Genomic DNA, 15086 nt, shown 5'->3' with positions numbered 1-15086 from the left:
ACACAGGCAGAAATGAGGTTGGATTGGTCCATCAGAGACTAACACTAACAGTCCCAGCTCCCAGTACCTTCTGAGCTGAGCAGTGTGACCTGAGTTAGTCACAGGTCAGATTACACAGGCAGAAATGAGGTTGGATTGGTCCATCAGAGACTAACACTAACAGTCCCAGCTCCCAGTACCTTCTGAGCTGAGCAGTGTGACCTGAGTTAGTCACAGGTCAGATTACACACGCAGAAATGAGGTTGGATTGGTCCATCAGAGACTAACACTAACAGTCCCAGCTCCCAGTACCTTCTGAGCTGAGCAGTGTGACCTGAGTTAGTCACAGGTCAGATTACACACGCAGAAATGAGGTTGGATTGGTCCATCAGAGACTAACACTAACAGTCCCAGCTCCCAGTACCTTCTGAGCTGAGCAGTGTGACCTGAGTTAGTCACAGGTCAGATTACACACGCAGAAATGAGGTTGGATTGGTCCATCAGAGACTAACACTAACAGTCCCAGCTCCCAGTACCTTCTGAGCTGAGCAGTGTGACCTGAGTTAGTCACAGGTCAGATTACACAGGCAGAAATGAGGTTGGAGTGGTCCATCAGAGACTAACACTAACAGTCCCAGCTCCCAGTACCTTCTGAGCTGAGCAGTGTGACCTGAGTTAGTCACAGGTCAGATTACACAGGCAGAAATGAGGTTGGATTGGTCCATCAGAGACTAACACTAACAGTCCCAGCTCCCAGTACCTTCTGAGCTGAGCAGTGTGACCTGAGTTAGTCACAGGTCAGATTACACAGGCAGAAATGAGGTTGGATTGGTCCATCAGAGACTAACACTAACAGTCCCAGCTCCCAGTACCTTCTGAGCTGAGCAGTGTGACCTGAGTTAGTCACAGGTCAGATTACACAGGCAGAAATGAGGTTGGATTGGTCCATCAGAGACTAACACTAACAGTCCCAGCTCCCAGTACCTTCTGAGCTGAGCAGTGTGACCTGAGTTAGTCACAGGTCAGATTACACAGGCAGAAATGAGGTTGGATTGGTCCATCAGAGACTAACACTAACAGTCCCAGCTCCCAGTACCTTCTGAGCTGAGCAGTGTGACCTGAGTTAGTCACAGGTCAGATTACACAGGCAGAAATGAGGTTGGAGTGGTCCATCAGAGACTAACACTAACAGTCCCAGCTCCCAGTACCTTCTGAGCTGAGCAGTGTGACCTGAGTTAGTCACAGGTCAGATTACACAGGCAGAAATGAGGTTGGATTGGTCCATCAGAGACTAACACTAACAGTCCCAGCTCCCAGTACCTTCTGAGCTGAGCAGTGTGACCTGAGTTAGTCACAGGTCAGATTACACACGCAGAAATGAGGTTGGATTGGTCCATCAGAGACTAACACTAACAGTCCCAGCTCCCAGTACCTTCTGAGCTGAGCAGTGTGACCTGAGTTAGTCACAGGTCAGATTACACACGCAGAAATGAGGTTGGATTGGTCCATCAGAGACTAACACTAACAGTCCCAGCTCCCAGTACCTTCTGAGCTGAGCAGTGTGACCTGAGTTAGTCACAGGTCAGATTACACAGGCAGAAATGAGGTTGGATTGGTCCATCAGAGACTAACACTAACAGTCCCAGCTCCCAGTACCTTCTGAGCTGAGCAGTGTGACCTGAGTTAGTCACAGGTCAGATTACACAGGCAGAAATGAGGTTGGATTGGTCCATCAGAGACTAACACTAACAGTCCCAGCTCCCAGTACCTTCTGAGCTGAGCAGTGTGACCTGAGTTAGTCACAGGTCAGATTACACAGGCAGAAATGAGGTTGGATTGGTCCATCAGAGACTAACACTAACAGTCCCAGCTCCCAGTACCTTCTGAGCTGAGCAGTGTGACCTGAGTTAGTCACAGGTCAGATTACACAGGCAGAAATGAGGTTGGATTGGTCCATCAGAGACTAACACTAACAGTCCCAGCTCCCAGTACCTTCTGAGCTGAGCAGTGTGACCTGAGTTAGTCACAGGTCAGATTACACAGGCAGAAATGAGGTTGGATTGGTCCATCAGAGACTAACACTAACAGTCCCAGCTCCCAGTACCTTCTGAGCTGAGCAGTGTGACCTGAGTTAGTCACAGGTCAGATTACACAGGCAGAAATGAGGTTGGATTGGTCCATCAGAGACTAACACTAACAGTCCCAGCTCCCAGTACCTTCTGAGCTGAGCAGTGTGACCTGAGTTAGTCACAGGTCAGATTACACACGCAGAAATGAGGTTGGATTGGTCCATCAGAGACTAACACTAACAGTCCCAGCTCCCAGTACCTTCTGAGCTGAGCAGTGTGACCTGAGTTAGTCACAGGTCAGATTACACAGGCAGAAATGAGGTTGGATTGGTCCATCAGAGACTAACACTAACAGTCCCAGCTCCCAGTACCTTCTGAGCTGAGCAGTGTGACCTGAGTTAGTCACAGGTCAGATTACACACGCAGAAATGAGGTTGGATTGGTCCATCAGAGACTAACACTAACAGTCCCAGCTCCCAGTACCTTCTGAGCTGAGCAGTGTGACCTGAGTTAGTCACAGGTCAGATTACACACGCAGAAATGAGGTTGGATTGGTCCATCAGAGACTAACACTAACAGTCCCAGCTCCCAGTACCTTCTGAGCTGAGCAGTGTGACCTGAGTTAGTCACAGGTCAGATTACACACGCAGAAATGAGGTTGGATTGGTCCATCAGAGACTAACACTAACAGTCCCAGCTCCCAGTACCTTCTGAGCTGAGCAGTGTGACCTGAGTTAGTCACAGGTCAGATTACACACGCAGAAATGAGGTTGGATTGGTCCATCAGAGACTAACACTAACAGTCCCAGCTCCCAGTACCTTCTGAGCTGAGCAGTGTGACCTGAGTTAGTCACAGGTCAGATTACACACGCAGAAATGAGGTTGGATTGGTCCATCAGAGACTAACACTAACAGTCCCAGCTCCCAGTACCTCTGAGCTGAGCAGTGTGACCTGAGTTAGTCACAGGTCAGATTACACACGCAGAAATGAGGTTGGATTGGTCCATCAGAGACTAACACTAACAGTCCCAGCTCCCAGTACCTTCTGAGCTGAGCAGTGTGACCTGAGTTAGTCACAGGTCAGATTACACAGGCAGAAATGAGGTTGGAGTGGTCCATCAGAGACTAACACTAACAGTCCCAGCTCCCAGTACCTTCTGAGCTGAGCAGTGTGACCTGAGTTAGTCACAGGTCAGATTACACAGGCAGAAATGAGGTTGGATTGGTCCATCAGAGACTAACACTAACAGTCCCAGCTCCCAGTACCTTCTGAGCTGAGCAGTGTGACCTGAGTTAGTCACAGGTCAGATTACACAGGCAGAAATGAGGTTGGATTGGTCCATCAGAGACTAACACTAACAGTCCCAGCTCCCAGTACCTTCTGAGCTGAGCAGTGTGACCTGAGTTAGTCACAGGTCAGATTACACAGGCAGAAATGAGGTTGGATTGGTCCATCAGAGACTAACACTAACAGTCCCAGCTCCCAGTACCTTCTGAGCTGAGCAGTGTGACCTGAGTTAGTCACAGGTCAGATTACACACGCAGAAATGAGGTTGGATTGGTCCATCAGAGACTAACACTAACAGTCCCAGCTCCCAGTACTCTGAGCTGAGCAGTGTGACCTGAGTTAGTCACAGGCCAGATTACACAGGCAGAAATGAGGTTGGAGTGGTCCATCAGAGACTAACACTAACAGTCCCAGCTCCCAGTACCTTCTGAGCTGAGCAGTGTGACCTGAGTTAGTCACAGGTCAGATTACACAGGCAGAAATGAGGTTGGATTGGTCCATCAGAGACTAACACTAACAGTCCCAGCTCCCAGTACCTTCTGAGCTGAGCAGTGTGACCTGAGTTAGTCACAGGTCAGATTACACAGGCAGAAATGAGGTTGGAGTGGTCCATCAGAGACTAACACTAACAGTCCCAGCTCCCAGTACCTTCTGAGCTGAGCAGTGTGACCTGAGTTAGTCACAGGTCAGATTACACAGGCAGAAATGAGGTTGGATTGGTCCATCAGAGACTAACACTAACAGTCCCAGCTCCCAGTACCTTCTGAGCTGAGCAGTGTGACCTGAGTTAGTCACAGGTCAGATTACACACGCAGAAATGAGGTTGGAATGGTCCATCAGAGACTAACACTAACAGTCCCAGCTCCCAGTACCTTCTGAGCTGAGCAGTGTGACCTGAGTTAGTCACAGGTCAGATTACACACGCAGAAATGAGGTTGGATTGGTCCATCAGAGACTAACACTAACAGTCCCAGCTCCCAGTACCTTCTGAGCTGAGCAGTGTGACCTGAGTTAGTCACAGGTCAGATTACACAGGCAGAAATGAGGTTGGAGTGGTCCATCAGAGACTAACACTAACAGTCCCAGCTCCCAGTACCTTCTGAGCTGAGCAGTGTGACCTGAGTTAGTCACAGGTCAGATTACACAGGCAGAAATGAGGTTGGATTGGTCCATCAGAGACTAACACTAACAGTCCCAGCTCCCAGTACCTTCTGAGCTGAGCAGTGTGACCTGAGTTAGTCACAGGTCAGATTACACAGGCAGAAATGAGGTTGGATTGGTCCATCAGAGACTAACACTAACAGTCCCAGCTCCCAGTACCTTCTGAGCTGAGCAGTGTGACCTGAGTTAGTCACAGGTCAGATTACACAGAAAGAAATGAGGTTGGATTGGTCCATCAGAGACTAACACTAACAGTCCCAGCTCCCAGTACTCTGAGCTGAGCAGTGTGACCTGAGTTAGTCACAGGTCAGATTACACACGCAGAAATGAGGTTGGATTGGTCCATCAGAGACTAACACTAACAGTCCCAGCTCCCAGTACCTTCTGAGCTGAGCAGTGTGACCTGAGTTAGTCACAGGTCAGATTACACACGCAGAAATGAGGTTGGATTGGTCCATCAGAGACTAACACTAACAGTCCCAGCACTCTGAGCTGAGCAGTGTGACCTGAGTTAGTCACAGGTCAGATTACACACGCAGAAATGAGGTTGGATTGGTCCATCAGAGACTAACACTAACAGTCCCAGCTCCAAGTACCTTCTGAGCTGAGCAGTGTGACCTGAGTTAGTCACAGGTCAGATTACACAGGCAGAAATGAGGTTGGAGTGGTCCATCAGAGACTAACACTAACAGTCCCAGCTCCCAGTACCTTCTGAGCTGAGCAGTGTGACCTGAGTTAGTCACAGGTCAGATTACACAGGCAGAAATGAGGTTGGATTGGTCCATCAGAGACTAACACTAACAGTCCCAGCTCCCAGTACCTTCTGAGCTGAGCAGTGTGACCTGAGTTAGTCACAGGTCAGATTACACAGGCAGAAATGAGGTTGGATTGGTCCATCAGAGACTAACACTAACAGTCCCAGCTCCCAGTACCTTCTGAGCTGAGCAGTGTGACCTGAGTTAGTCACAGGTCAGATTACACAGGCAGAAATGAGGTTGGATTGGTCCATCAGAGACTAACACTAACAGTCCCAGCTCCCAGTACCTTCTGAGCTGAGCAGTGTGACCTGAGTTAGTCACAGGTCAGATTACACACGCAGAAATGAGGTTGGATTGGTCCATCAGAGACTAACACTAACAGTCCCAGCTCCCAGTACCTTCTGAGCTGAGCAGTGTGACCTGAGTTAGTCACAGGTCAGATTACACAGGCAGAAATGAGGTTGGAGTGGTCCATCAGAGACTAACACTAACAGTCCCAGCTCCCAGTACCTTCTGAGCTGAGCAGTGTGACCTGAGTTAGTCACAGGTCAGATTACACAGGCAGAAATGAGGTTGGATTGGTCCATCAGAGACTAACACTAACAGTCCCAGCTCCCAGTACCTTCTGAGCTGAGCAGTGTGACCTGAGTTAGTCACAGGTCAGATTACACACGCAGAAATGAGGTTGGATTGGTCCATCAGAGACTAACACTAACAGTCCCAGCTCCCAGTACCTTCTGAGCTGAGCAGTGTGACCTGAGTTAGTCACAGGTCAGATTACACACGCAGAAATGAGGTTGGATTGGTCCATCAGAGACTAACACTAACAGTCCCAGCTCCCAGTACCTTCTGAGCTGAGCAGTGTGACCTGAGTTAGTCACAGGTCAGATTACACAGGCAGAAATGAGGTTGGATTGGTCCATCAGAGACTAACACTAACAGTCCCAGCTCCCAGTACCTTCTGAGCTGAGCAGTGTGACCTGAGTTAGTCACAGGTCAGATTACACAGGCAGAAATGAGGTTGGATTGGTCCATCAGAGACTAACACTAACAGTCCCAGCTCCCAGTACCTTCTGAGCTGAGCAGTGTGACCTGAGTTAGTCACAGGTCAGATTACACAGGCAGAAATGAGGTTGGATTGGTCCATCAGAGACTAACACTAACAGTCCCAGCTCCCAGTACCTTCTGAGCTGAGCAGTGTGACCTGAGTTAGTCACAGGTCAGATTACACAGGCAGAAATGAGGTTGGATTGGTCCATCAGAGACTAACTCTAACAGTCCCAGCTCCCAGTACCTTCTGAGCTGAGCAGTGTGACCTGAGTTAGTCACAGGTCAGATTACACACGCAGAAATGAGGTTGGATTGGTCCATCAGAGACTAACACTAACAGTCCCAGCTCCCAGTACCTTCTGAGCTGAGCAGTGTGACCTGAGTTAGTCACAGGTCAGATTACACAGGCAGAAATGAGGTTGGATTGGTCCATCAGAGACTAACACTAACAGTCCCAGCTCCCAGTACCTTCTGAGCTGAGCAGTGTGACCTGAGTTAGTCACAGGTCAGATTACACACGCAGAAATGAGGTTGGATTGGTCCATCAGAGACTAACACTAACAGTCCCAGCTCCCAGTACCTTCTGAGCTGAGCAGTGTGACCTGAGTTAGTCACAGGTCAGATTACACAGGCAGAAATGAGGTTGGAGTGGTCCATCAGAGACTAACACTAACAGTCCCAGCTCCCAGTACCTTCTGAGCTGAGCAGTGTGACCTGAGTTAGTCACAGGTCAGATTACACACGCAGAAATGAGGTTGGATTGGTCCATCAGAGACTAACACTAACAGTCCCAGCTCCCAGTACCTTCTGAGCTGAGCAGTGTGACCTGAGTTAGTCACAGGTCAGATTACACACGCAGAAATGAGGTTGGATTGGTCCATCAGAGACTAACACTAACAGTCCCAGCTCCCAGTACCTTCTGAGCTGAGCAGTGTGACCTGAGTTAGTCACAGGTCAGATTACACACGCAGAAATGAGGTTGGATTGGTCCATCAGAGACTAACACTAACAGTCCCAGCTCCCAGTACCTTCTGAGCTGAGCAGTGTGACCTGAGTTAGTCACAGGTCAGATTACACACGCAGAAATGAGGTTGGATTGGTCCATCAGAGACTAACACTAACAGTCCCAGCTCCCAGTACCTTCTGAGCTGAGCAGTGTGACCTGAGTTAGTCACAGGTCAGATTACACACGCAGAAATGAGGTTGGATTGGTCCATCAGAGACTAACACTAACAGTCCCAGCACTCTGAGCTGAGCAGTGTGACCTGAGTTAGTCACAGGTCAGATTACACACGCAGAAATGAGGTTGGATTGGTCCATCAGAGACTAACACTAACAGTCCCAGCTCCAAGTACCTTCTGAGCTGAGCAGTGTGACCTGAGTTAGTCACAGGTCAGATTACACAGGCAGAAATGAGGTTGGAGTGGTCCATCAGAGACTAACACTAACAGTCCCAGCTCCCAGTACCTTCTGAGCTGAGCAGTGTGACCTGAGTTAGTCACAGGTCAGATTACACAGGCAGAAATGAGGTTGGATTGGTCCATCAGAGACTAACACTAACAGTCCCAGCTCCCAGTACCTTCTGAGCTGAGCAGTGTGACCTGAGTTAGTCACAGGTCAGATTACACAGGCAGAAATGAGGTTGGATTGGTCCATCAGAGACTAACACTAACAGTCCCAGCTCCCAGTACCTTCTGAGCTGAGCAGTGTGACCTGAGTTAGTCACAGGTCAGATTACACAGGCAGAAATGAGGTTGGATTGGTCCATCAGAGACTAACACTAACAGTCCCAGCTCCCAGTACCTTCTGAGCTGAGCAGTGTGACCTGAGTTAGTCACAGGTCAGATTACACACGCAGAAATGAGGTTGGATTGGTCCATCAGAGACTAACACTAACAGTCCCAGCTCCCAGTACCTTCTGAGCTGAGCAGTGTGACCTGAGTTAGTCACAGGTCAGATTACACAGGCAGAAATGAGGTTGGATTGGTCCATCAGAGACTAACACTAACAGTCCCAGCTCCCAGTACCTTCTGAGCTGAGCAGTGTGACCTGAGTTAGTCACAGGTCAGATTACACAGGCAGAAATGAGGTTGGATTGGTCCATCAGAGACTAACACTAACAGTCCCAGCTCCCAGTACCTTCTGAGCTGAGCAGTGTGACCTGAGTTAGTCACAGGTCAGATTACACACGCTGAAATGAGGTTGGATTGGTCCATCAGAGACTAACACTAACAGTCCCAGCTCCCAGTACCTTCTGAGCTGAGCAGTGTGACCTGAGTTAGTCACAGGTCAGATTACACACGCAGAAATGAGGTTGGATTGGTCCATCAGAGACTAACACTAACAGTCCCAGCTCCCAGTACCTTCTGAGCTGAGCAGTGTGACCTGAGTTAGTCACAGGTCAGATTACACAGGCAGAAATGAGGTTGGATTGGTCCATCAGAGACTAACACTAACAGTCCCAGCTCCCAGTACCTTCTGAGCTGAGCAGTGTGACCTGAGTTAGTCACAGGTCAGATTACACACGCAGAAATGAGGTTGGATTGGTCCATCAGAGACTAACACTAACAGTCCCAGCTCCCAGTACCTTCTGAGCTGAGCAGTGTGACCTGAGTTAGTCACAGGTCAGATTACACACGCAGAAATGAGGTTGGATTGGTCCATCAGAGACTAACACTAACAGTCCCAGCTCCCAGTACCTTCTGAGCTGAGCAGTGTGACCTGAGTTAGTCACAGGTCAGATTACACACGCAGAAATGAGGTTGGATTGGTCCATCAGAGAGTTGAACACTAACAGTCCCAGCTCCCAGTACCTTCTGAGCTGAGCAGTGTGACCTGAGTTAGTCACAGGTCAGATTACACACGCAGAAATGAGGTTGGATTGGTCCATCAGAGACTAACACTAACAGTCCCAGCTCCCAGTACCTTCTGAGCTGAGCAGTATGACCTGAGTTAGTCACAGGTCAGATTACACACGCAGAAATGAGGTTGGAGTGGTCCATCAGAGACTAACACTAACAGTCCCAGCTCCCAGTACCTTCTGAGCTGAGCAGTGTGACCTGAGTTAGTCACAGGTCAGATTACACACGCAGAAATGAGGTTGGATTGGTCCATCAGAGAGTTGAACACTAACAGTCCCAGCTCCCAGTACCTTCTGAGCTGAGCAGTGTGACCTGAGTTAGTCACAGGTCAGATTACACACGCAGAAATGAGGTTGGATTGGTCCATCAGAGAGTTGAACACTAACAGTCCCAGCTCCCAGTACCTTCTGAGCTGAGCAGTGTGACCTGAGTTAGTCACAGGTCAGAGGTTCCTTGTCCCCCTGCCTTCCTTCCTTCTACTAACCTGTATTCTTGTTGGCTTTCTGTTCAGGTTTTCTTAATGACTACTAATAATACAAACCCTCACACATCTCCCTCTGTTTATACAGCTGAAGTCAGAAGTTGACATACACTTAGGTTGGTGTAATTAAAACTTGCTTTTCAAACAGCAAAGGACCTTGTCCATTATGGCCAAACAACAGCAAAGGACCTTGTGAAGTAGCTGGAGGAAACGGGGTACAAAAGTATCTATATCCACAGTAAAACGAGTCCTATATCGACATAACCTGAAAGGCCGCTCAGCAAGGAAGAAGCCACTGCTCCAAAACCGCCATAAAAAAGCCAGACTACGGTTTGCAACTGCACATGGGGACAAAAATCGTACTTTTCTGAGAAATGTCCTCTGGTCTGATGAAACAAAAATAGGACTGTTTGGCCATAATGACCATCGTTATGTTTGGAGGAAAAAGGGGGAGGCTTGCAAGCCGAAGAGCACCATCCCACGGGGGTGGCAGCATCCTGTTGTGGGGGTGCTTGCTGCAGGAGGGACTGATGCACTTCCCAAAATAGATGGCATCATGAGGTGGGAAAATATATAGATATATTTTCAATATATAGATATATTGAAGCAACATTTCAAGACATCAGTCAGGAAGTTAAAGCTTGGTAGCAAATGGGTCTTCCAAATGGACAATGACCCCAAGCATACTTCCAAAGTTGTGGCAAAATGACATAAGGACAACAAAGTCAAGGTATTGGAGTGTCCATCACAAAGCCCTGACCTCAATCATATAGAAGATTTGTGGGCAGAACTGAAAAAGTGTGTGCAAGCAAGGAGGCCTACAAACCTGACTCAGTTACACCAGCTCTGTCAGGAGGAATGGGCCAAAATTCACCCAACTTATTGTGGGAAGCTTGTGGAAGGCAACCTGAAACGTTTGACCCAAGTTAAACAATTTAAAGGCAATGCTACCAAATACTAATTGAGTGTATGTAAACTTCTGACCCACTGGGAATGTGATGAAAGAAATAAAAGCTGAAATAAATCATTCTCTCTACTATTATTCTCACATTTCACATTCTTCAAATAAAGTGGTGATCCTAACTGACCTAAGACAGGGAATTTTTACTAGGATTAAATGTCAGGAATTGTGAAAAACTGAGTTTAAATGTATTTGGCTAAGGTGTATGTAAACTTCCGACTTCAACTGTACTGCATGTAACAGCATGGACTGACTGAGACCTGTGTGTGTATGTGTGTGTGTGTATGTGTATGTGTGTGTGTGTGTGTGCTCCGTGTGTTCCCTTTCATTCCTTCTCCCATCCCCGATTTCCTTCAGTTCTGAAGTCTTTAGCCTGAAGGTAAAAACACCTACCAGGTTTTTTCTAGGTAAATCTGAGATAAGACAATAGGATCTGTAGAGGTGTCTTATTACAGACAGAGAGGCAGAGCTGGGTCCAGACACTGTAAACCGCTCCTTTCTCACCTACAAGGTTGCCTCCACACACCAGGTATGAAAAATGCTACAAAAACATTGTCTTTCATGCCTGCAGCGTTGGGGACCAAAAACGTTTCAGCATTTGCCTCCAAACTCATAATTTGACTTGAACTGTGCCGGGTTGGTTGCAGCCCTGCAAGCTGTTGAGTTTTGATGTATCATTTTCAAGTGCATGTGTTCCATGTTATGCTAGTCACTGTTGAGGAATGTGGAGTTAATGGACAATGAAGTTATTGGAGAGAGGGATAGAGAGAGTACTTTACCTATTTGCACATCGTTACAACACTGTATATAGACATAATATGACATTTGAAATGTCTTTATTCTTTTGGAACATTGAGTGTAATGTTTACTGTAAATTTGTGTTGTTTATTTCATTTTTGTTAATTATCTACTTTACTTGCTTTGGCAATGTTAACATGTGTTTCCCATGCCAATAAAGCCCTTAAATTGAATTGAGAGAGAGAGAGACTTCCTAGTTTGTTTCAGAATTATATAGTAGCTCCCTCTGCTGGTCACACCACCACATCGTAACATAATACTACATGGAACTCCTCACTTGAAAGCCTTGTTCTTTTCGAGGATCGACCACATCCCTCATGACTTTGAACTGCTTATATTCACTAAGTAGTAGTTTGGCCTGCCCGGCATGACTGACTGACTAACTCACTGCTTTATACGTTTGAGGGGGAGAGAAACTCTTTGATCCACTCCCATTTAGGATCCTCCAACTCACTGATGGCTTTATAATCTAGTGGTAAGTATTACATGGATGCCATCTGAGTGACTGTAGATTCTCAGAATGAGGCTTTTGCTCCAGCCCTGCTCTAACACATTCAATTCAGCTAATCACGGTCCAAATGTGCAGATGATTAGTAGTATCAGGTGTTTTAGAGGGGGCAGGAGCAAAAGCCTGCATTCCCCAGTAGTTCTGTAGGAGGAGGGTTGGCCACTCCTGTATGCTGTCAGTCCACCACAAGTATCCAGTGGATGGCAGGCTTGAGTCATTATTACCTATGTTGTCCTACTATTCAATTCAACTTCTGTGTTTCAATGACTGGAGTTTCTAAATGTGTACATTCTTATGTAACATGTTGGACAGTAACTCAAATTATATTTGATCTTTAGTTTTGTGAATGGATGTGTAATGCCACTACATCAATCAATCAATAAATAGGCTATATTACATATTGTAAGTGTAGTGTTATGATTCATACTGTACGGATTTACACATAGAGACAGGATGTTATTAAAGTAAGGGAAGGTGCGCTGACTGCCTGATTCATAAAACTCAGACTATCCTAAATAGGTAGGTTAGGCTACCTGTGCTTCTTCCTCACACCTATTGCAAATTATAGTCGGCCTTTGAGAAGTAAACAAGATTATAAAATACAATATGGCCAAAAGTATCATGCTTCACCGTGCTTCTACACCTGCATTGCTTGCTGTTTGGGGTTTTAGGCTGGGTTTCTGTACAGCACTTTGAGATATCAGCTGATGTATGAAGGGCTATATAAATACATTTGATTTGATTTGAGTTGGTCCCTCCTTTGCTGCTATAACAGCCTCCACTCTTCTAGGAAGGCTTTCCACTAGATGTTGGTACTTTACTCCGGGGACTTGCTTCCATCAGCCACAAGAGCATTAGTGAGGTCGGGCACTGATGTTGGGTGATTAGGCCTGGCTGGCAGTTGGCGTTCCAATTCATCCCAAAGGTGTTAGATGGAGTTGAGGTCAGGGCTGTGTGCAGGCAAGTCAAGTTCTTCCACACCGATCTCAACAAACCATTTCTGTATGAACCTCGCTCTGTGCACTGGTGCATTATCATGCTGAAACAAGAAAGGGCCCCCAAACTTTTGCCACAAAGTTGGACACATGAACCATGAAAAACAGCCCCAGACCATTATTCCTACTCCACCAAACTTTACAGTTGGCACTATGCATTTGGGCAGGTAGCGTTTTCCTGGCATCCACCTAACCCAGATCCGTCCGTCGGACTGCCAGATGGTGAAGCATGATTCATCACACCAGAGAAGACATTTCCACTGCTCCAGGGGCCTGTTGCACAAAAGTAGAATTAAGACATCCGGGATAAATGACTCAACTGAGCTCAATGAAGCCAAAACATGTGCGTCCAGGCTTAATTGGTTGCACAAAGACCAAGCCAGGATGAGCAGACACGGATTCATTAAGCCAGGTGAAACCAATCCTGGATAGGTGCGCGCTCACGGCTCACTCAAATAGACCCCGCCACAGATCACAGATTAACTGATTTACCATGGCAACTAGAGCCGCGTACTTTTCCCCGTCGGAAGCACAAATCCTCATGGAGGCATACGAGGAGGTAAAAGATATAATTAAGAAGAAAGGCAACACCGCCACAGTGATAAAGCAAAGAGAAAAAGCGTGGCAAAGTATTGCAGACCGCCTGAATGCGTAAGTAGTGCACAATTACACACTCACCGCTCCGCTGAAACATCACAATTACAATTCAAATATTTAATTCACATCTCCAAAAATGCAGTTGTACTGTAATTATGAAACGGTTAAATTTTTTTATTGAAATGCACTGCAGATATGAGTGAAATTGTGTAAAGTAACTCCATCACACTGTATAAAGCTATGATAAATTTTTTGATATTTTTACTGAAAACAAGACAAAAATACCAAGTAATTTTTTGCAGTGTGACTCCATTAAATGTGTGTGTGTGTGTGTGTGTGTGTGTGTGTGTGTGTGTGTGTGTGTAGATTAAACATGAACGGGCCAAAACGGACATGGCAGCAGGTCAAAATCAAATACAAGAACATTCTGCAGAATGGTATGGTCCCTGACTAATATTTAACAAAGCACAAGCATATATTGTACCCAGAAGGTGCCTGCTCACACATTGTCTGTACTGTTTTAGCAGTGAAAAAGAATACCCACAGACAAGGCACGGGTGGTGGGTCACCAAAGGCTGACCTTACCCCAGCAGAGGACATGGCCTTGGAGCTAAATAAAGGCAGGCCCGTCTTAGAGGGGATCCCTGGGGGAAAGAGACGAGCATAGGTTCCTCCCAAGATGCCACCCGCTTCATTCAAGGTATGTCCTTCCATCTCTACATGGGATACAACCACATTCATATTGAATCAATTTGGACTGTCTGACTTTGGTTTACCTATTGCCTTGCAGTGTCTGGCAGCACTGTGTTCCTGTTAGAGCCACCAGCACAAGCACCAGACGATGCTGATCCAGTGAGTACTCCATCAGTGGCATACTGTAGGCCTGGCATGTCTTGTCTACTAGCTTCAATATGAATCCGATTAAATGTGATAGGGTGAAGGCCCCAGTGCAGCAGCAACAGCACATGATAGAGACGATGATGAGGAGGAGACCATCTCTCTGGATTCCAGAAGGCATGAGGTATCATGTTAAGACTGTGAAAGTACTATTTACTCTACAATGGTGAGGAGTCCTCATCAAAATCAAAAAATCTAATTTCTTTTACAGGACCCAGATGCTATACAGTGGGAAAACCAGCCTGGCAACATAGTGCGTATTAATAAAAGGACACCACATCCTTTTTGATATTGATATACTTTTTGATATTGTCCATTGACGAACACTCTGCATTGCCAGTGATGTGCATTGATTGGTGTAATATTCCTCATCTTATGATTTCAGATGGCCTGCAATGCTGACTGTGTGATCAGCAATGTTGTGGCAAAATGGCCTGGCTCAGTCCATGACTCCAGAATCTTTCGGGCCTCTGAAATCTATCAGTGCCTATCATAAGGTAAGCCACACAACCCCTATTTATAACCATCATGGCTGTGTCAAGAATATCACTGTGTTTATGAGGTAGTAATGATGAGATTTGTGTTGACAGGTGAATTCTCTGGTGTGTTGCTGGGAGACAGGGGTATGGCTGCCAGCCTTTTCTCCTGACACCTTTCACAGACCCCCAGGAAGCACAGCAGGC

Source organism: Oncorhynchus tshawytscha, linkage group LG18, assembly GCF_018296145.1.
Source record: "Oncorhynchus tshawytscha isolate Ot180627B linkage group LG18, Otsh_v2.0, whole genome shotgun sequence".
Lineage (NCBI taxonomy): Eukaryota > Metazoa > Chordata > Actinopteri > Salmoniformes > Salmonidae > Oncorhynchus > Oncorhynchus tshawytscha.
This window is presented reverse-complemented; position numbering follows the sequence as displayed.